The 21,268-nt window shown below is 36.9% G+C and overlaps 1 protein-coding gene and 1 pseudogene across 3 annotated transcripts in view; one reads left to right on the top strand and one right to left on the bottom strand.

Moving 5' to 3' along the window:
* Positions 1 to 21,268, bottom strand: part of DDX10 (DEAD-box helicase 10) — a 288,455-nt gene that overhangs the window by 143,577 nt on the left and 123,610 nt on the right. The gene's annotated exons all lie outside the window — the stretch shown is intronic.
* On the top strand, positions 6,811 to 11,771 carry LOC132525927 (small ribosomal subunit protein uS5-like; annotated as a pseudogene).

The following is a 21,268-nucleotide window of genomic DNA, read 5'->3' as shown; positions in this document are numbered from 1 at the left end:
ATTCTCAAGATCACCATTCTAACATTAATGACGATAAAAGAATGTTGATAGTTGATAGCATATATCGGTTAATGGCACAAGCTCAGGGGTAAAAAGGACCTGGATTTGAATTCTAACTTTGCTATTTACTAGTTATGTTTTTATTTATCAGTGTCTAGCACATTTTAAAAAATACTCAAATTTTTCATGAGGAAGAGGGTTTTCAAGGTTGGATGCATTATAACGGGGCAAGAAGAATATGGAGAATGTATTCAAGCAGGAGAAAATGGGAGCTGGCTTAGTAATACCCTATCAACCAAACACAGAAAGTAATGTCACTTCACATTTGTTCCATACAGTCTATATAAATATTACTGTGTATGTTTTCATTTGATTTTCACAACAAGAGAAAACTGAGGCTATAAGAAGTTAAGAACAAATTCAGGAAACAGAACAGAATATAGTCAGGATTCACAGGTCTTCTGACATCTTAATCCACTAGCGATGTGGTTTTCTCCAAACATGCCAAGCTACTTCCAATCTTGGAATGGTTTAACATTTCACCAATTCAGACACTTTGAAAACATATTTCTAATCAACCTCAAAAAAGCACACTTATCTCAAGCTTTAAGGAGAGGAGAAAGACAACACAACACAACAGAAACCTACTGCTGATTCTACAGCAGTTAACAAAATAGTGAATGCGTCCTATCAATCTTCATAGGCTAGGCAGGTAAGGAGACATGAAGACAAATTTTTTGTTTTATTCTAATATTGTTAGAAAACTATGGTCTAGTTTAATATTTGCTTGACAAAAACTGAAACAATCACACTCTGGCAAAGAACCCATTCTGACATTCCAAAGTCCATAATCTAACAACTACAGGGTCTTTTCCATGAAGAGAAGCTGTACTGTCATTATCCTCCAGAGTCTGAGAGAGAATTGATACCTCAGCATTGTCTGTGGTTCTGCCAATTCGAAGGATTAACTCTTTTGTTCTTGATGAACGTAGCATATACTTGACAAAATGACATCAAATAACAACCAGTATCTATTTCCATCTCTACATACTGGACAGATAGGGGTGCAAAAAGAATGGAGGGAAATTACCATCTGGATGAGAAATCAATTCATAGAGCAAACACTCAAAGGGTAAGTATAATAATGTATAGTGAAAATTATCAACAGAGAAAATGGAAATAGATAACACAAATTATAAATACTACAAAAGCAACATTATTATTCAAATAAAATTAGGCAAAAGCATCATCTCATACAATTTTCCGTGTAGCTGTCAATTAATCAATGAGTTTAATTTCTTATAAATCTGACACTAGAGATTCCAAAAATCCATACCAATAGGAGCACTTCGCTCTATTTAAGCAGGCAGAGCATCCACAAGGAACAAGAAAATTGCTGAAGTGTGATATATAGACAAGTAGAGAATAGGGTAGCAAATATTAAGGTGCTCATTTAAGAAAGAAAGCAAATAGAAAAATAAGTTTGAAAAGGGAATGAAGAACGTGGAGTATAGTCATGCTAAAAAAAATGAAGCTAAACTACTTTAAGGAAGTCAATATAATCCTCAGCATCTGTATCTATCTATATTCACTAAAATTTACTGAACATCAACACTATATCAGGCATGGTGCCGCGTACTGGGGTGTGAGAATAAATAAGACAGACTGTTCTCTAGATGTCCAGCCTAAATGGAAAAGCTGACAAAAAATAATATATAATATACAAACAAATAATTCTAATATGACAAATGTTCCAAAGGAGTACAAAATTTGTGCAAGGGCAATAGAAGGAAACAAACTCAGACTACATCTTTTTTAGTAGGGATCTCAAAAGAAAATTAATTCCTAATGCCCTAAAGTATCCATTGAAGGTAATAAATTAACTTTGTTCTTATACGTCTAGAATGATAATATTCATACATCATCTTTATTTTTTTTCATACACCATCTTTAAAAAAACTGAGAAACAGTCATTCAAATCACTGAGTTCTGAGGTTCAGATAAGAAACCCAGGCAGAGAGACTTCCCTGGTGGCACAGTCGTTAAGAATTCGCCTGCCAATGCAAGGGACACGGGTTCAAGCCCTGGTGAGGGAAGATCCCACATGCCACGGAGCAACTAAGCCCATGCGTCACAACTACTGACCCTGTGCACCACAACTACTGAAGCCCATGCGCCTAGAGCCCATGCTCCGTAACAGAAGCCACCGCAATGAGAAGCCCGTGCATTGCAATAAAGAATAGCCCCCGCTCGCCGCAACCAGAGAAAGCACCGTGTGCAGAAACGAAGGGTCAACGCAGCTTAATTAATTCATTCATTCATTCATTTAAAAAAAAAAAAGGAAACCCTGGCAGACAAAGGCTTCCATCAAATAGGGAGATTTCACCAGATACAGAGAAACAAGAATTGGGTATCCCAAGCAGGGAGAATCTTATTTGCTAGGCCAAGGAAAAGGTATGCCACATTTGGAGAATTCTAAGTCATTTCATTGAGATGAAGGCAGGGATGAAAGTGAGAAGGGAGAGAATTGGAGTCTGACAAGAAATAGGACATGGACTTAGTTTTGCACCAGACTGTAAAACACTTAGTAGCTGAAGATTCTGGAATTCACATATAGAAAAAGACAGGGGCATACTCTGGAGGTATAAAGTGATCAGATTTGTCCCAAAAAACTTCTTAGGTGGTTCTGGTTCAAGGAGGCCAAGAACTAATCCTTTCAGAAGACTATCATATTTGCTACACAGTAAGTAGAAAAAAAAATTTCTGTCCAAATTGAACTGAACTTTTTTACATTGAAGACTGTTTTATTATATAACAAGAAAAGTAAACTTTGTCATGCACACACTTACCAACGACTAAGAGAACTCCAAAGAAACAACTTATTTTTCAGGTCATCTGGGTTATCATGAGTCCAAAAAGACATTAACATTAATTTTAGCAGATCTTCAGTGAAAGAACAAAAACAAAAAACATGAATCGCAAAGACTGCAAAGAAAAGGTGATTCCTAAGACAGCAGATACATTATTGAATCAGTATGTCTATTAATTAGAAATAAACTTGGTCTGAGATGGGATTTTACTTAAATTAAAAAAATTACAAAAACCCAGGCACTACTAATACCTACAGGAAACTCAGTTAATGGGAAACAAGACTGGGGGGAGAGGGGGTGATAAAATTTCTCCTCTACCCTCTCCCAGATGGGCCTAAGAATTAGACTGACACAAGACACAGGAGAGAAGCACACAAATTTTATTTAGTAATTTTTTTGTGTATCTGAAAGCCTTCATAAGGAAAATAAAAACCCAAAGAAGCAGTTAGGGCCAAAAGCTTATATGTGTGGTTGGATAAAGAGGCGTAAATTGTGAAGACGTAACAAGACAAAGGGTTTGGGCTAGAGCAGTTAATTGTGGAAAAGTGACTAGGAAGATAAGGATTAGTAACAAGGTTTGTTTGTATAAATTGTTCCCAGCTTCTATTCCCCATCTCTAGTGGTAAGAATGTTTTCCTTTCACCTGGTACCCAGAAGGCACCTTTTACATGAGAGTTTACCTCTTGCTTTCAAGAAGAAAAAGAAAGGTCAGAATGGCCTTCTTGCATCTGCTGTTTATGTGCCTTTGACTCAGAATAATCCTTATGCCCCAGTGGAATATTTGGGGGTGGCATATTCTGCTACCCTACACAAGTAGGGTAAGCAAAGTTGAAACTTTCAGAAGCCCCACAATGTTCCCCCCACCAGCCTACCTTCTAACTATAGTAATTCTTCTCACATATTTAATATTCTAACATCTTCAATCCCCTTCCCATAAAAAATCCTGCTCTTAAAAAGGGATCTGATATTCAGCCTTAAAAAGGAAGGAAACTTTGACACATGCTTCAACATGGATGAATTTAAAGACATTATGCTAAGTGAAATAAGCCAGTCTCAAAAAGACAAATATTGTATTATTCGACTTATATGAGAAATCTAGATTAGTCAAATTCATAGAAACAAAGTATAATGATGGTTGCCAAGGGCTGGAGGGATGAGAAAAAGTGGTGTTACTATTTAATAAATAGTTTCAGTTTTGCAATATGAAAAAGTTTTGGAGACTGGTTGCACAACAGTGTGAATATACTTAACAATACTGAACTGTATACTTGAAAGCAGTTAAGATGGGAAATTTCATGTGTGTTTTAAAATATTACTAAAATATTTTTAAAAATTGAGAATGAAATGGTGAATAACTGAGGATGAGTCCATGTCCCAAGGCAGTGAAACCAAGTAAATCATTTACTGGGGATGAAGAGTTTAGAGTATTTTATTCTGTGAAAGTTTGGGGGCAAAAGAATGATATAATTGCAATGTTTTTAGCAAGATTAAAATGACATCAATATATTAAAATATATCAGATGGAAATGAGAGCTGGAAGGAGGGAGTCAAGAAAAACTGTTTAGAAAAATTGAAAGAAATAACAATTTTAGGGATCAGTTCAAAGATGAAGTTGCTAAGATTTCTAGCATGGGTAAGAGGAAGGATGTAGCCTCAGTCTGCTCCCTTGGGATCTTTATTAAGGAGTGGCTGAGCAAGCAGATCTTGTACAGTAAACTGCACAAGATCAGCCTCCAGGCCATTTATCAGGAATCAAAGAATTGCTTTATTTATTTACACCTTTCTTCATCTAAAAATATCTGAAAAGGTCAGCAAATAACCACTGTTCTGTTACTCGCTGTTGGCCAAGCACAATGGAAGTATTCCAGAATTTGAGCTGCTGTGATAATGATACAACTCTCTTTACAAATTATGATGATAGATGAAATTCTGAAAGATTTTATAAACAAAATTGTGGTAACTCCAGTCACATGCTAAATGTACTAAGTAAGCCCATATTTACTAGATAGAGCTTTATTTCCTAGAGTGGCTCTTTTCATAATAGAAATCATTTGTTTATTCTGTTAAATCCTAGTATGGATTCCTTTGCATTCATCTCCACTGCAGCATGCGAGAAAGACTTGAAGTGAGGTTAAAAGAAAGCTCTAAATCAGATAAATGTACTAAAAGAGCCCTTCCCCTTTTATATACCAAAAGAAAATGAGACCAGAATTACCTAAAGCATGTGAATCATAATAAAAATGTAAATATTTAAAACACATTATAGAGACAATTTTTTATTTAAAAAAGGCTAAATTTTCCATCCAAATAATGAGAATTCTCTCTATGCCTTTTTGTTTTAACTTACTATTGAATTCTGTATGAGGCAGTTACCAGAACACTAAATCAACTTATGCTAACTTCCAAGATCTTTATTCTCTATTACTGAGTCCAATTTAAATTAAGATTCTGTCAAAATGACAAAGATGAATAACAACAGTTGTCCCAAAAAGCATATTCACCTGGGAGGTGAAGGGGTAAAACACAAGTACACATTCAATTAGAACAGAAGGGATCTGTACTATAAAGGTTATGAGGAATAAGGATAGTTCTGCCATCATAAAACAAAAAACATAAAAACAATGTCTTTATTGAAAATCAATAAACCCAAAACGAGCTCTTTGAAAGGTCAGTAAAATTGACAAGGAGAAAAGAGAGTAAACACAATTCACAATATCAAGAATGAAAGAGAGAACATCACTACAAATCATACAGACATTAAAAGACTAAGACAATATTACTAAGAATTCTATATCAACAAATTCAGTAACTTAAATGGAATGGACAAATTTCTTGAAAGATACAAACTACTGAAGGTCATCCAAGAAAAAAACAGATAAACTGAATAGTCCTATATTTATTAGAGAAAAAGAATTCGTACTTTAAAAACCTACCCACAAAGAAAATTCGTAAGTCCAGATGGCTTCACTGGTGAGTTATACCAAACATGTAAGAAATAGATAACAATGCTGCATAAACTTGTGCAAAATACGGAAGAAGAAACAGGCTCCAAATCATTCTGTGAGTCAAGCATTACCCTAATACCCAAATTAGACCAAGGTATTACAAAAAAAGAAAACTAAAGACCAATGTTTCTCATAAACCCAGAACTAAAAATCCTTAACAGGATATTTGCAAATTGAACAAAGCAATATATAAAAACAATCATGGTCATGAGAGATCTATTCCAGGAATGCAAAGCTGGTTTAACATTCAAAAATCAATACAAGTTCACCATATTAACAGACTAACATACCCCTGCCACCACCAAAGGAACCAAATGATTGTCTTAATGAAAGCAAAAAAGGTATTTGACAAAATTCAATATCCATTCAAGATAAAAACTGGGAATAAAAGGAAAAGGAAATCCTTCAACTTGATAAATAATATCTATAAAAATCCTAGAGACGACATCCTACTTAATGCTGAGATACTGAATGTTTTATCTCTAAAATCAGAAATAATGCTGTCATCACTTTTAGTCAACGTTGTACTAGAGTTCTTAGCCAATGCAACAAGGCAAGAAAAAGAAATAAAAGCAGATTGGTAAGAATGAAGAAACACTACCCTTATTCAAAGACTGCAAGACTTTCAATGTAAAAATTCCTAGGAAATCTACAAAAAGCTACTAAAAGTAATAAGTGAGTTAGCAAGGTCACAGGATATAAGGTCAATATACAAAAAGCATGTTTTATTTACATATAAAAGCAATACACATTAGAAATAGAAATTTTTTTAAATACCAATTATAACAGGACCAAAGAGAAATTTAGGGATGTGAGTCAACTGCAGCACACCTGGAATTAGCCCGAGTTGTTCTGCTAAAGTAAAAATGTACCTGTATGGTGCTGATCCCTGTCAAGACATGAAATGTATGGCTTGATAGTGTTGCTTTGTACTGATGGGTTTAAGGTAAGTTTCAGGGTAGTTTGTATCAGACTGTCAACAATGTTTATTGATAAGTGAGATTTGATGATTTGCATCTGGTCTTAGTGAAACACCACAGAGGGCTCTACCTTTGGGGCTGGTTATGAGAAAGACTATGCCTACATGACCAGCAGAGTATAAGGAGTACCAGCCTAGACTCCATTAGGGGCTACATGGTTCTGTGCACACATCAGTGGCACCTGATCTGAGAGAAAAAGTGTGTCCATATGATCAACAAAGAGGACAGTCAGGGGTCATGCCTAGCCCTTCTAAAGCTCTTGCAGTGAGGGAACCTCTGGCTGCAACACATATCCTTCATGTTCTAATCCTGTTGCTATACTGAATCCTTTCCCTGCAATAAATTTCTAATTCTGGACCCTTTGAGTGTTCTTTAGTAACTGAACCCTATCTGGAATGCCACCATTAGTGCAAAGAATAAATTTAACAAAACGTGTGCAAAACTTATACACTGAAAACTACTAAACACTGCTAAAAGAACTAAGTAAATGGATATGCAAAATGAGAAAAAATACTATTTTAAAGATGTTACTGTCAGTAAATTAATCAATATTCAATCCAATCCCCATTCTAGCAAACCTTTTCATAGTAATTAAAAGCTTATTATAAAATCTATATGGAAATGCAAAGAACCTGGAACAGTTAGAACATCTTTGAAAAAAGAACAAATGTTGGAAAACTTAACACTAATTGATTTCAAGGTTGACTATAAAGCTACAGTAATCAAGAGAGTATAATATTGGCACAAGGATAGACAGATAATCAAGGGAACAGAACACATACTCCAGAAACAAACCCATATGAATATGGTCAACTGATTTTCAAGAAAGGTGCCAAGATATTTCAATGAGAAAAAGATGGTCTTTTTAACAAATGTTGTTGAAAATATACAAATGAACTTTGAAACTTCCCCCACACCATATGCAAAAATTAACTCAAAATGGGTCATAACCCTAGATGCAAGAGCTAAAAATATAAAGCTTTTAGAAGAAAACACAGAAGAAAAATCTTTGTGACCTTGTTTAGGCAAAGTTTTTGTTTGTTTGTTTGTTTTTTTAGATAAAACACAAAAGACATGAACCACAAAATAAAAAACTGATAAAATGTACTTTGACGAAAATTATAAACTTTGTGCTTCAAAGGACACCATCAAGAAAGTGAAAAGACAACCCACAGAACAGGAGGAAATATTTACAAACTATATATCTGATAGGAAACATATCCCAAATATATAAAAAATCTTAAAACTAAGTATTAAAGAGATAAACAATCCAATCTTTTTTTACATGGCAGAATGACTTGAATAGATACTTTATCAAATAAGATATAGAAATAGCAAACACACAAAGGATGTCAACACGACTAGTCATTAGGGCTATGCAAATTGAAACAGCAATAAGATGCCTTTACACCCATGAGAATGGCTGAACTTAAAAAAAAAAAGACAGCAAGAACTAGCAAAAACACAGGGCAACTAAAACTCTCATACATTGCTGGAAAAACTACTTTGGAAAACAGGCAGTTAAAAAAATTAAGCATGTACTACCATATAACCCAGCAATTCCACTCTTTACTAGTGAAAACTGAGGTCTACAAAAAGACTTATACTTGACTATTCATAACAGGTATATTTATAACAGCCAAAAACTAGCACAGAAACAAATTTTCCATTCTGCAAAAGGCAAAACTCTAATAATAGAAAGCAGATCAGCGGTTACCAGGGACTAAGGATAGTGACAGAAGACTGAATGCAAAGGTATACAAGAGAACTTTGTAAAGTGATGTAACTGTTCTATTTTGATTGTGTTACTGTGAAAAGACTGCAAAAATTTGTCAAAATTCATTGAATTGTATACTGAACATTATTGAAATTTATGTACCTTATACTTCATCAAAGCTGATTTTAAAAAGAAAAATCTAGTCACTTTAAATGCAAGTAACCTTTTTTTTTCCCCCCATGATTTTCCAATATAGGCAAACTTGGCAGAGATGGCTCAGTCCTGCTCCACAAAGGTCAGCTTGGGTGGCTTAACTGGGGGAAGGATCCACTTCTAAGATCACTCACAGGGCAGGAAGATGGTGGGAGCTGGAAGCTTAGCAAGGGCTGCAGGGAAGGTTTTGGCTGGGCTCTCACTCACATCATGGTGACTTCGGTTCCAATACTAAGTATCCCAAAGGTACAGGCAGAAGCCCTATCACTCTTTATGACCTAGTCTAGGTGGTCACATTAGTGTCTCTTCCACCACAGTCAGAAGCCTGCCCAGATTCTAGTGAAGGGACACAGACCCCACCTCTTCATGGGAGGAGTATCAACGTCACAGTATAAAGCAGAGTGTGTGAAATGGGAAATATTTTTATGACTATCTTGGAAAAGACAATCTAACACACTGAATTTTTATTCTGTAGATAAGTGGTAGATAGGGCAATGTAAAAACATGATCCAATCTAAACTTTAGGATGATAACCCCAGAAGCACTATTATGGATAGACTAAAACAGAGAGACTGAAAAACATGGGGAGCAAAGGGAAGGAGAGTGAGGACCTTTTAAGATGGTATTTCGGAGTCAAAAGCAAAGGAGACTCTCAAGTGGCAGAATGTCTGTGAGCAAGAAAGAAGAGAAAACATGCTTGCCAGAGATGCTATACGAATACAAGTGAAATGTCTTGGCTGGAAAATGGTAACGTCATTAAGCAACACAAAGTTTAGAAGGGATAATAACAAATTCTGTTCTGGCACATGTTGGCAGAGGTAGAATGCATCTGAAAATTAAAAAACAAGAGAGCCACAACAAAGAGCACACGTTATATAACCCATGAAGAAGAGACTCAATTCTGATTGATCAAGAGTCGACTACAATCCTTAGATAAGGCAACATAGATCATTACTTTATATTTACTTAAAAGATGGATATTTATCTAAACACCAAATGCCAGAAAGTATGCTTTAATACTCCTGCTTCCTTCCTAGCTGAAACATTTTCTTTGTAGTTCACTGGGTTAATAAAATGTCTATCTGAAGATCTGTCTCTTCAGAGACAGTACCTTCAAGGGGTAGGAACAATTTACATAGCTTTTTTAAGTGATAATAATGATCAAACATGAATTCAAAATATATTGTTTTTTACACTTTAAATAAATCATCTGTAGCATGGCAGATAATATTGGCCTAATTCTTCTCCATTATTCCTTGCTAAAAGAACTCCTGTTTTCTTCAGCTATCAAATGGCCATATACTTCACAGTAGCTGGGATTATAATCCCCAGGGTTAACCTTATTTGGTGTAACTCTGTTCTGGGTCCTAGCAAGCTGCAGGATAGAATCATCTGGGAACTTTTAAATGGACTAATGACTGGACTTCCTCACTTCCCCACAGTGATTCTCATTTAACTGGTCTGGAGTAACAGTGTCTTTTTAATCATTAGGGGACAAGTCTGAGGACAAAAGTCAACCCAATATTAACTAAGAGGAGAAAGATGAAAAGAACCTTGATTTTGAAAACTTTGTTGAATTAACTGACAATAGAACTGTCTTTCATCCAGGTTTCTCATTATGTAATTAACAATTCTTCTCATTTTTTAAGCCATTTCTGGTTGTGTTTCCTGTTTCTTGCAATGAAAAGTATCCTACAGGCTATGCCTGGCAATACAATTTTCAGGATAAAAAAGTTTAGCTTTATGAACAGGAAGCAGAACTCCAGTCATTCTGCTGACAAAGGACAAGCCAATTTTATAGGAGCCAGCAAAAAATGACGTCATTTTACTGAAAAGATCTTTTCAAAGCTTATAAAATACATCTAATTTTGAATATTTGAACAGATTGTGCCTGCTCAATTGCATCTTCAAATGACTAGAGCTTCTTCTTTGAAACTGAATGATACAGTAGTATAAAATATCAACTTGCACATATATTTTTCACGAGTATTTTAAGCGCTATCTCCCAGATATACCTATAATATTAGTCTGAAATGAATAAGGACATTCACAAAAACCAGAATGAAACAATACACAGATGACATTTCCTTCTTTGTTCTGCTCATCAGTTCAAACTACCTAAACACAGTAAAAAGCAACTGCTACCAAGCCTATGCTGCTGGTGTATACTCAACGTTGGCTCCGATTTAAGGTACAAGAGGAGAAAGCACCTGATTTGAAGAATTCTGCATTTCTTCTCCGAGAGAACACATAACAGTGGATCATGGGCAGGTGCTACGGAAAGGGCTCCGTGGAGGCATGGCAAAGGACAAGAAGTGGGTCCCTGTCATCAAACTGAGCTGCCTGGTCAAGGATATGAAGTAAAGTCCCTGGAGGAGATCTCGTTCTTCTCCTTGCCCTTTACAGAATCTGAGATCACTAACTTTTTTCAGGTATGTCCCTCAAGGTTTTGAAGATTATGCCCATGCAAAAGCAGACCTGTGCTGGCCAGTGGACCAGGTTTAAGGCATTTGTCACCACCGAGGTTTACTACAGACCTGCTGGTCTGGGTGTTAAGCACTCCATGGAGGTAGCCACTGCCATCCTCAGGGCTATCATCCAGGCCAGGCTCTTCATCACCCCGTGTGACGAGGCTACTGGGGACACAAGATCAGCAAGCCCTAACCGTCCCTTGCAAGGTGACTATCCGCTGTGGCTCTACGCAGGTGCTTCTCATCCTCACCCCCAGGGGCACTGGCATCATCTAGGCCCCTATACCCAAGAAGCTGCTGCAGACGGTACTGAGGATGGCTAGAATGCTCCCTGGCAACTCCACCAAAGTTGCTTTTGATGTCATCTCCAAACCTACAGCTGTATCCCTAAGCCTCTACAGAGACAGACCACTTTCACCAAGTCTCCCTATCAGGAATTCACTGACCATCTCAAAAAGACCCAAACTAGAACCTCCCTGCAGAGGACCCAGGCTCCAACTGTGGTCACCACATAGCTTTTATACCAGAAAAGTAAAGTGAATTAAACCTGTTTAAAAAAATAAAGGATTTCCTCCTTAAATTCACTTCTGAGTCAATTATTTAAACTTTTCTTTATTTCGTTCTCAAGGGAATGTGGACAGCTTGTCACTCCCAAAGCTCACCTCTCCCCCATACCCTGGATTGGATCCCTCCCACCCCTCCTGAACCTGCTGCTCTTCACTGTCCCCACTGTCTTCCATAAGGTGCAGGGCTCCTTGACTTAGGCCTTGAATTATTTTCACACCTCCCACTGCTTACACACAGTATAAGACTCTGCACCTTATATTCCTTGCCCTGCCAGCTACGGCCTCCACTTCCACCCATGCCTTTTACAGTCAACCTCAACTGTGGCCACTTATCTCTTCATTTATCAACCCACTTCAATATGGCTTCCACCTCCACTACTTGATTAAAATTGCTCTGGGAAAGGTCACCAATTATTGCCTCATTGCTAAAATTAATGACCCCTTTTGAGTCTTTGCAGTTCTTTCTTGATTATTTTTAAGCTTCCATTAAAGCCAAACTGTGTTAGGCACTAGATGTCCAAGACTGATTAAAACAGTCCCTATCTTAAAAAGCTCAGTCTAATGGGAGAAATAGTCACAGAGATGATTTTAATACCTGGTAAATAATTTCAATGACAGAAGCCTATACATGATAGACAGAAATCACAGGGAACAGGAGCTAGTAACAGTTTCAAAGAAGCAATGAACAATTGAAGTTTTACAGGTTTAACAGGAATTCATAATGTTGTAGACACTGAAAAAGGATATTTCAGACAGAGTACATATGAGTGAAAAATAGAGAAATGACCTTAACTCAGGCCGCATCAGTGAGCAGGAAGGAAGGGATAGATCTAGGAGAAATTAATTAACCTGTCAGGCAAAATTTGGTATCACTGATTATTCTTCCTTTCTTGATACTCTCTCTGGCTTTCCTCCCATCCCACTCTTCTGTGGGATTCTTTTTCTATTCCCAAGTGTCTGTCTCCATCTTCCTCACACTCTAAATGGTCTCAAGAAGATTTGATCCCAGCCTCGTACTGGGTGGTAGACACTGCAAACTGGGTCACTATAAAAAGTTTTCATTTGCAACTTTAATGATGTACTGATGAGAAAAAGAATATTCAGTTCTCTCCACAGGATTAGTCAAATTAATTGCTTTCATAAAAGTAATGTCCAAACAAACATGTACAAAAAATAGCAGTTATGAGGATAATATAGTGCATGAATAGTGGCCTCAAGTACACTACCATAGATTAATAAAATGTATAGAACAGAAGCAAGCAGAAAGTGATCCTGGGACAATGAAACTGCAGAATTTGTGGTTGAGAAATAATCTAACTAGAATTTAATTGCAGATGAGAAAAACTGATGATACAAATTTTAACCATATCCAGGTTTTTAAAAACAATTGCAGAATGAATTAATGGGAGAAGAATTCTAGGCTTGTTCTTTCTCTGAAGAATGTGGGTGAGTCCTCTACATCCAAATTCAAATCTGAAAATCTTCTGCAGAATTGCCTGTTAAGAATCACAATTCCTAAGCAGAAACCTAAGAAAAAAGATGGTTCCTAAGGTAACCAAGTCCCATATCCATACCATACATGATCCAACGTATCAAAGTCATCACCTGAGCTTGCCAGAAATTAACTGGAAGAGCTGATGTGTTATATTTGTGCCCTAAGGCTGCAACCCTTTAAAGAAATGGACTCCATGTTCCGCATTAGCTGAAGAAAGAAAATGCACCTTTGTGAAGGTCAAAGAAAATGCACCTTTGTGCATTTTCAAAAAGGAAATGCACCTTTGTGAAGGTCAAAGAGGAAAATGTGAGAATAATCTCTTCTGATGACTGTGCTCTTAACTCCCAATGGCCAATGGAAACAAAATCCTTATGACGTTACAGAAGCAACTTTTAAAAACTTCTGAAGAGATATTAAAAATAGAACAATCCAGTTGTCCTATTCATACTCTCTTGCTAATTTTATTTCTACCCCGAAAAAAAAAGTCTGAAAATTATTCATTCAAGAAAGGAAACAAACATTCGGGAGAGAGGATTCTTTGGTTTGCAACTTGAACTACACTTTTAGAACATCTAATAACTGCAGCTCAGTCTCTTCGCTTCCCTTTTAAAAGAAAGCCATTTTAATTACACATTGATAGAACCATTTTGGAAAACAAAGCAAAAACCCTCTTTCTTTTACCCTCTACGGGTAAGAAGAGAGAAGAGAAGGGGTCAATAGGAATAGTACCCTCTAGGGGTAAGAAGAGAAGAGAAGGGTCAGTAGGAATACAGTTAATCTCTTCATGCAGCTCAGTATCATAAATACCGTTTGGTATATATCACAAACAATAATGTTATGCAAAGTTTTTTTTTCTTCATTCAATCCAATTCCACTAAATGAGCTTATTTGTAAGTGGATCAGCTGTTACCACATTGTAAACTGCATTTAAAATTATTTTCTTTCCTCTTGAGAATTTCATTTAATAGGCTTATGTAAATTAAGTACCTGTATTTATTGCCCCATCCAAATAAAAAGAGAGCAAGTTGTCAATAACAAACATTCTGCAACAATATAACCCAGGCATCTACATTAATAAAATGCTTGAATGGAATGCTAAGACTATGTTATTTCAATGAGTTGTAATACAATAGCATCCATTGGGACACAGAGACAAGACAAGTATATTTATGGAGGATGTGGTAAACTAAGAAAATTACAAATCCAACCAGCACTTGATAAAGACCTCCAATAAAAAGCTTTTCAGATTATTCAAATGACAGCTATACTGGAAACAAACCAGATAATATAGTCTGCCGGCCTGAACAAACATACTAGACCTAAACCGAAGCACAGAGGGAAAGAAAAATGCCCAGAAACCACCCCTCTAAGTCATCTCAAAAGATTTCCTTTTGATGCACAAACTAAGGAGAATAGGACAATTATATCTTTTGGAGACCTGATTCAGTACCAAATATGTATGCGGTAGTATTATAAAGTCTGTTCTTTCATCTTTAACTTCAGCTATGCTGTCCTGTGCTCTGCATTTTGTAGTTGTCCCTCCTTGTGTCATTAGTTACACAGAAGACCTATTAAAGAAAGCAATCCAACTGTAAATTGACATTTTACTATCAGAAAGCAAGATGGCAAAACACATCAATAGCTATCATCATAATCCTCATCTCTTCATCTACCATTAAGTATCCTCTCTTTTCCCAGTGCTTTCTATAAGCTATATAATTTAATGCTCAAACAACCACAAAGGACAGACTTTCTTAACTTTTCACATAAGATGAAAATAAGGCTGCAACAGGTTAAATTGCCACAGTCTCACAGCTAGTAAGTAGCATAGCAGAATATGAACTCACATATCCCTCCAAAGGCTTTATTTCCTCTAATCTCTTTAACCTAGGAACTCTACCCCAAATTTATCCTAAGTAAATAAATAAACAAAACCAAAACACAGACTCATAAAAGATATTTTTGCTCTTTATAGCAAAAATCAGAAACAACCAAATAGCTAACATTAGGAGAATGCTAATTCAACAGAATGAAATATTGTATAACTAACATGAAGACCATATAAATAATGTTTAAAGAAAAGGAAACCCTGAAATTAATATGGAGAGTTTTAGCTCCGGCAATGGTAAAATAGTTTGTAACCTACTAGCACTCCCACAGATGGCAATTATAACCTCCACTCAAAATATGTAAAACAATTCTTTGAAGGCACTGGAGGGCAACCAAAATCAAGTAGGAACTGAACAGGATTATCAAGAAAGAAGGAAATCTTGCTGGGTGAAATCCCTGTTGTATTAGTTTTCAATTGCTACAAAACAAATTACCACAAACTTAGCCATTTAAAATAGCATGCATGGAGCCTGTGACCAAGGATGGCGGAGTAGAAGGACGTGCTCTCACTCCCTCTTGTGAGAACACAAGAATCACAACTAGCTGCTGGACAATCATCAACTGGAAGACACTGGAACTCACTAAAAAGATACCCCACATCCAAAGACAAAGGAGAAGCCGCAATGAGAAGGTAGCAGGGTTGCAATCACAGTAAAATCAAATCCCATGACGGCTGGGTGGGTAACTCACAGACTGCAGAACACTTATACCACAGAAGTCGACCCACTGGAGTGAAGATTCTGAGCCCCACGTCAGGCCTCCCTACCTGGGGGTCCTGCAACGGGAGGAGGAATTCATAGAGAATCAGACTTTGAAGGCTAGCGGGGTTTGATTGCAGGACTTCAACAGGACTGGGGGAAACAGAGACTCCACCCTTGGAGGGCACACACAAAGTAGTGTGTGCATTGGGACACAGGGGAAGGAGCAGTGACAAAAGGGGAGACTGAACCAGACCTACTTGCTAGTGTTGGAGGGTCTCCTGCAAAGGCAGGGGGTGGCTATGGCTCACCGGGGGTACAAGGACACTGGCAGCAGAAGTTCTGGGAAGTACTCCTTGGCATGAGCCCTCCCAGAGTCTGCGATTAGCCCCAACAAACAGCCCAGGTAGGCTCCAGTGTTGGGTTGCCTCAGGCCACACAACCAACAGGGAGAGAACACAGCCCCACCCATCAGCAGACAAGCGGATTAAAGTTTTACTAAGCTCTGCCAACCAGAGCAACAGCCAGCTCTACGCACCATCAGTCCTCCCATTAGGACACTTGCACAAGCCTCTCAGATAGCCTCATCCACCAGAAAGCAGACAGCAGAAGCAAGAAGAACTACAATCCTACAGCCTGTGGAACAAAAACCACATTCACAGAAGGATAGACAAGATGAAAAGGCAGAGGGCTATGTACCAGATGAAGGAACAAGATAAAACCCCAGAAAAACAACTAAATGAAGTGGAGATAGGCAATCTTGCAGAAAAAGAATTCAGAATAATGATAGTGAAGATGATCCAGGACCTCGGAAAAAGATTGGAGGCAAAGATCAAGAACATGCAAGAAATGTTTAAAAACACCTAGAAGAATTAAAGAACTAACAAACAGAGATGAACAATAGAATAACTAAAAATAAAAATACACTAGAAGGAATCAATAGCAGAATAACAAAGGCAGAAGAACGGATAAGTGAACTGAAAGACAGAATGGTGGAATTCACTGCTGCGGAACAGAATAAAGAAAAAAGAATGAAAAGAAATGAAGACAGCCTAAGAGACCTCTGGGACAACATTAAATGCAACAATATTCGCATTATAGGGGTCCCAGAAGGAGAAGAGAGAGATAAAGGACCAGAGAAAATATTTTAAGAGATTATAGTTGAAAAATTCCCTAACATGGGAAAGGAAATAGCCACCCAACTCCAGGAAGCACAGTGTGTCCCATACAGGATAAACCCAAGGAGAAACATGCCGAGACACACAGTAATCAAACTGGCAAAAATTAAAGACAAAGAAAAATTACTGAAAGCATCAAGGGAAAAACGACAAATAACGTACACGGGAACTCCCATAAGGTTAACAGCTGATTTCTCAGCAGAAACTCTACAAGGCACAAGGGGGTGGCAAGACATACTTAAAGTGATGAGGGGAAGAACCTACAACCAAGATTACTCTACCAGCAAGGATCTCATTCAGATTCGATGGAGAAATCAAAAGCTTTACAGACAAGCAAAAGCTAAGAGAATTCAGCACCACCAAACGAACTATACAACAAATGCTAAAGGAACTTCTCTAAGTGAGAAACACAAGAGAAGAAAAGGACCTACAAATCCAAAACAATTAAGAAAATGGTCATAGGAACATACATATTGATAATTACCTTAAACGTGAATGGATTATATGCTCCAACCAAAAGACACAGGCTTGCTGAATGCATACAAAAACAAGACCCATATATATGCTGTCTACAAAAGACCCACTTCAGAACTAGGGATACATACAGACTGAAAGTGAGGGGATGGAAAAAGATATTCCATGCAAATGGAAATCAACAGAAAGCTGAACTAGCAATAATCATATCAGACAAAAGAGACCTTAAAAAAAAGAATGTTACAAGAGACAAGGAAGGACACAACATAATGATCAAGGGATCAATCCAAGAAGAAGATATAACAATTATATATATATATGCACCCAACATAGGAGCACCTCAATACATAACGCAACTGCTAACAATTATATAAGAGGAAATCAACAGTAACACAATAATAGTGGGGGACTTTAACACCTCACTTACACCAATGGACAGATCATCCAAAATGAAAATAAATAAGGAAACAGAAGCTTTAACTGACACATTAGACCAGACAGATTTAATTGATATTTATTGGACATTCCATCCAAAAACAGCAGATTACACTTTCTTCTCAAGTGCGCTCTGACCATTCTCCAGGATAGATTACATCATGGGTCCCAAATCAAGCCTCAGTAAATTTAAAAACATTGAAATCCTATCAAGCATCTTTTCTGACCACAATGCTATGAGATTAGAAATGAATTACAGGGGAAAAAACGTAAAAAACACAAACACATGGAGGCTAAACAATACGTTACTAAATAACCAAGAGATCACTGAGGAAATCATAAAATACCTAGAGACAAATGACAATGAAAACACGATGACTCAAAACCTACGGGATGGAGCAAAAGCAGTTCTAAGAGGGAAGTTTATAGCTATACAAGCCTACCTCAAGAAAGAAGAAAAATCTCAAATAAATACTCTAACCTTACACCTAAAGGAACTAGAGAAAGAAGAAGAAACAAAACACAAAGTTAGTGGAAGGAAAGAAATCATAAAGATCAGAGCAGAAATAAATGAAATAGAAACAAAGAGAACAATAGCAAAGATCAATAAAACTAAAAGCTGGTTCTATGAGAAGATAAACAAAATTGATAAACCAGTAGGCAGACTCATCAAGAAAAAGATGGAGAGGACTCAAATCAATAAAATTATAAATGAAAAAGGAAAAGTTACAACAGACACCGCAGAAATACAAAGCAACCTAACAGACTACTACAAGCAATCCTATGCCAATAAAATGGACAACCTGGAAGAAATGGACAAATTCTTAGAAAAGTATAACTTTCCAAGACTGAATCAGGAAGAAAGAGACAATATGAACAGACCAATCACAAGTACTGAAATTGAAACTGTGATTAAAAATCTTCCAACAAAGAAAAGCCCAGGACCAGATGGCTTCACATGTGAATTCTATCAAACATTTAGAGAAGAGCTAACACCAATCCTTCTCAAACTCTTCCACAAAACTGCGGAGGAAGGAACACTCCCAAACTCATTCTATGAGCCCACCATCACCCTGATACCAAAACCAGACAAAGATACTACAAAAAAAGAAAATTACAGACCAATACCACTCATGAATATAGATGCAAAAATCCTCAACAAAATACAAGCAAACAGAATCCAACAACTCATTAAAAGGATCATACACCATGATCAAGTGGGATTTATCCCAAGGATGCAAGGATTCTTCAATATACGCAAATCAATCAATGTGATACACCATATTAACAAACTGAAGAAGAAAAACCATATGATCATCTCAATAGATACAGAAAAAGCTTTTGACAAAATTCAACACCTATTTATGATAAAAACTCTCCAGAAAGTGGGCATAGAGGGAACCTACCTCAACATAATAAAGGCCATATAAGACAAACCCACAGCACACATCATTCTCAATGGGAAAAACTGAAAGCATTTCCTCTAAGATCAGGAACAAGACAAGGATGTGCATGCTAACCAATATTATTCAACATAGTTTTGGAAGTCCTAGCCATGGCAATCAGAGAAGAAAAAGAAACAAAAGGAATACAAATTGGAAAAGAAAAAGTAACTGTCACTGTTTGCAGATGACATGATACTATACATAGAGAATCCTAAAGATGCCACCAGAAAACTACTAGAGCTAATCAATGAATTTGGTAAAGTTACAGGATACAAAATTAATACATAGAAATCTCTTGCATTCCTCTACACTAATGATGAAAAAATATGAAAGAGAAATTAAGGGAACACTCCCATTTACCATTGCAACCAAAAGAATAAAATACCTAGGAATAAACCTACCTAGGGAGACAAAAGACCTGTATGCAGAAAACCATAAGAAACTGATGAAAGAAGTTAAAGATAATACCAACAGTTGGAGAGATATACCATGTTCTTGGATAGGAAGACTCAATATTGTGAAAATTACTGTACTACCCAAAGCAATCTATATATTCAATGCACTCCCTATCAAATTACCAATGGCATTTTTTACAGAACTAGAACAAATCATCTTAAAATGTGTATGGAGGCACAAAAGACCCCAAATAGCCAAAGCAGTCTTGAGGGAAAGAAATGGAGATGGAGGAATCAGACTCCCTGACTTCAGACTATACTACAAAGCTACAGTAATCAAGACAATATGGTACTGGCACAAAACAGAATCATAGATCAATAGAACAACATAGAAAGCCCAGAGATAAACCCATGCACCTATGGTCAACTAATCTATGACAAAGGAGGCAAGGATATACAATGGAGAAAAGTCAGTCTCTTCAATAAGTGGTGCTGGGAAAACTGGACAGCTACTTGTAAAAGAATGAAATTAGAACACTCCCTAACACCATACACAAAAATAAACTCCAAATGGATTAGAGACCTAAATGTAAGACCGGACACTATAAAACTCTTAGAGGAAAATACAGGAAGGACACTCTTTGGCATAAAACACAGCAAGGTCTTTTTTGATCCACCTCCTAGAGTAATGGAAATAAAAACAAAAATAAACAAATGGGACCTAAAGAAACTTAAAAGTTTTTGTACAGCAAAGGAAACCATAAACAAGACGAAAAGACAACCCTCAGAATGGGATAAAATATTTGCAAACGAATCAACAGACAAAGGTAAATCGCCAAAATATATAAACAGCTCATGCAGCTTAATATTAAAAAAAAACCCAATCCAAAAATGGGCAGAAGACCTAAATAGACATTTCGCCAAAGAAGACATACAGATGGCCAAGAAGCACATGAAAAGCTGCTCAACATCACTAATTATTAGAGAAATGCAAATCAAAACTACAATGAGGTATCACCTCACACCAGTTAGAATGGGCATCATCAGAAAATCTACAAACAACAAATGCTGGAGAGGGTGTGGAGAAAAGGGAACCCTCTTGCATTGTTGGTGGGAATGTAAATTGATACAGTTACTATGGAGAACAGTATGGAGGTTCCTTAAAAAACTAAAAATAGAATTACCATATGATCCAGCAATCCCACTACTGGGCATATACCCAGAGAAAACCATAATTCAAAAAGACACATGCACCCCAGTGTTCACTGCAGCACGATTTACAATAGCCAGGTCATGGAAACAACCTAAATGCCCATTGACAGATGAATGGATAAAGAAGATGTGGTACATATATACAATGGAATATTACTCAGCCATAAAAAGGAACGAAATTGAGTCATTTGTTGAGACGTGGATGAATCTAGAGACTGTCATAC

This window comes from Lagenorhynchus albirostris, chromosome 9 (genome assembly GCF_949774975.1).
Source record: "Lagenorhynchus albirostris chromosome 9, mLagAlb1.1, whole genome shotgun sequence".
Classification (NCBI taxonomy): Eukaryota; Metazoa; Chordata; class Mammalia; order Artiodactyla; family Delphinidae; genus Lagenorhynchus; species Lagenorhynchus albirostris.
This window is presented reverse-complemented; position numbering and strand designations above follow the sequence as displayed.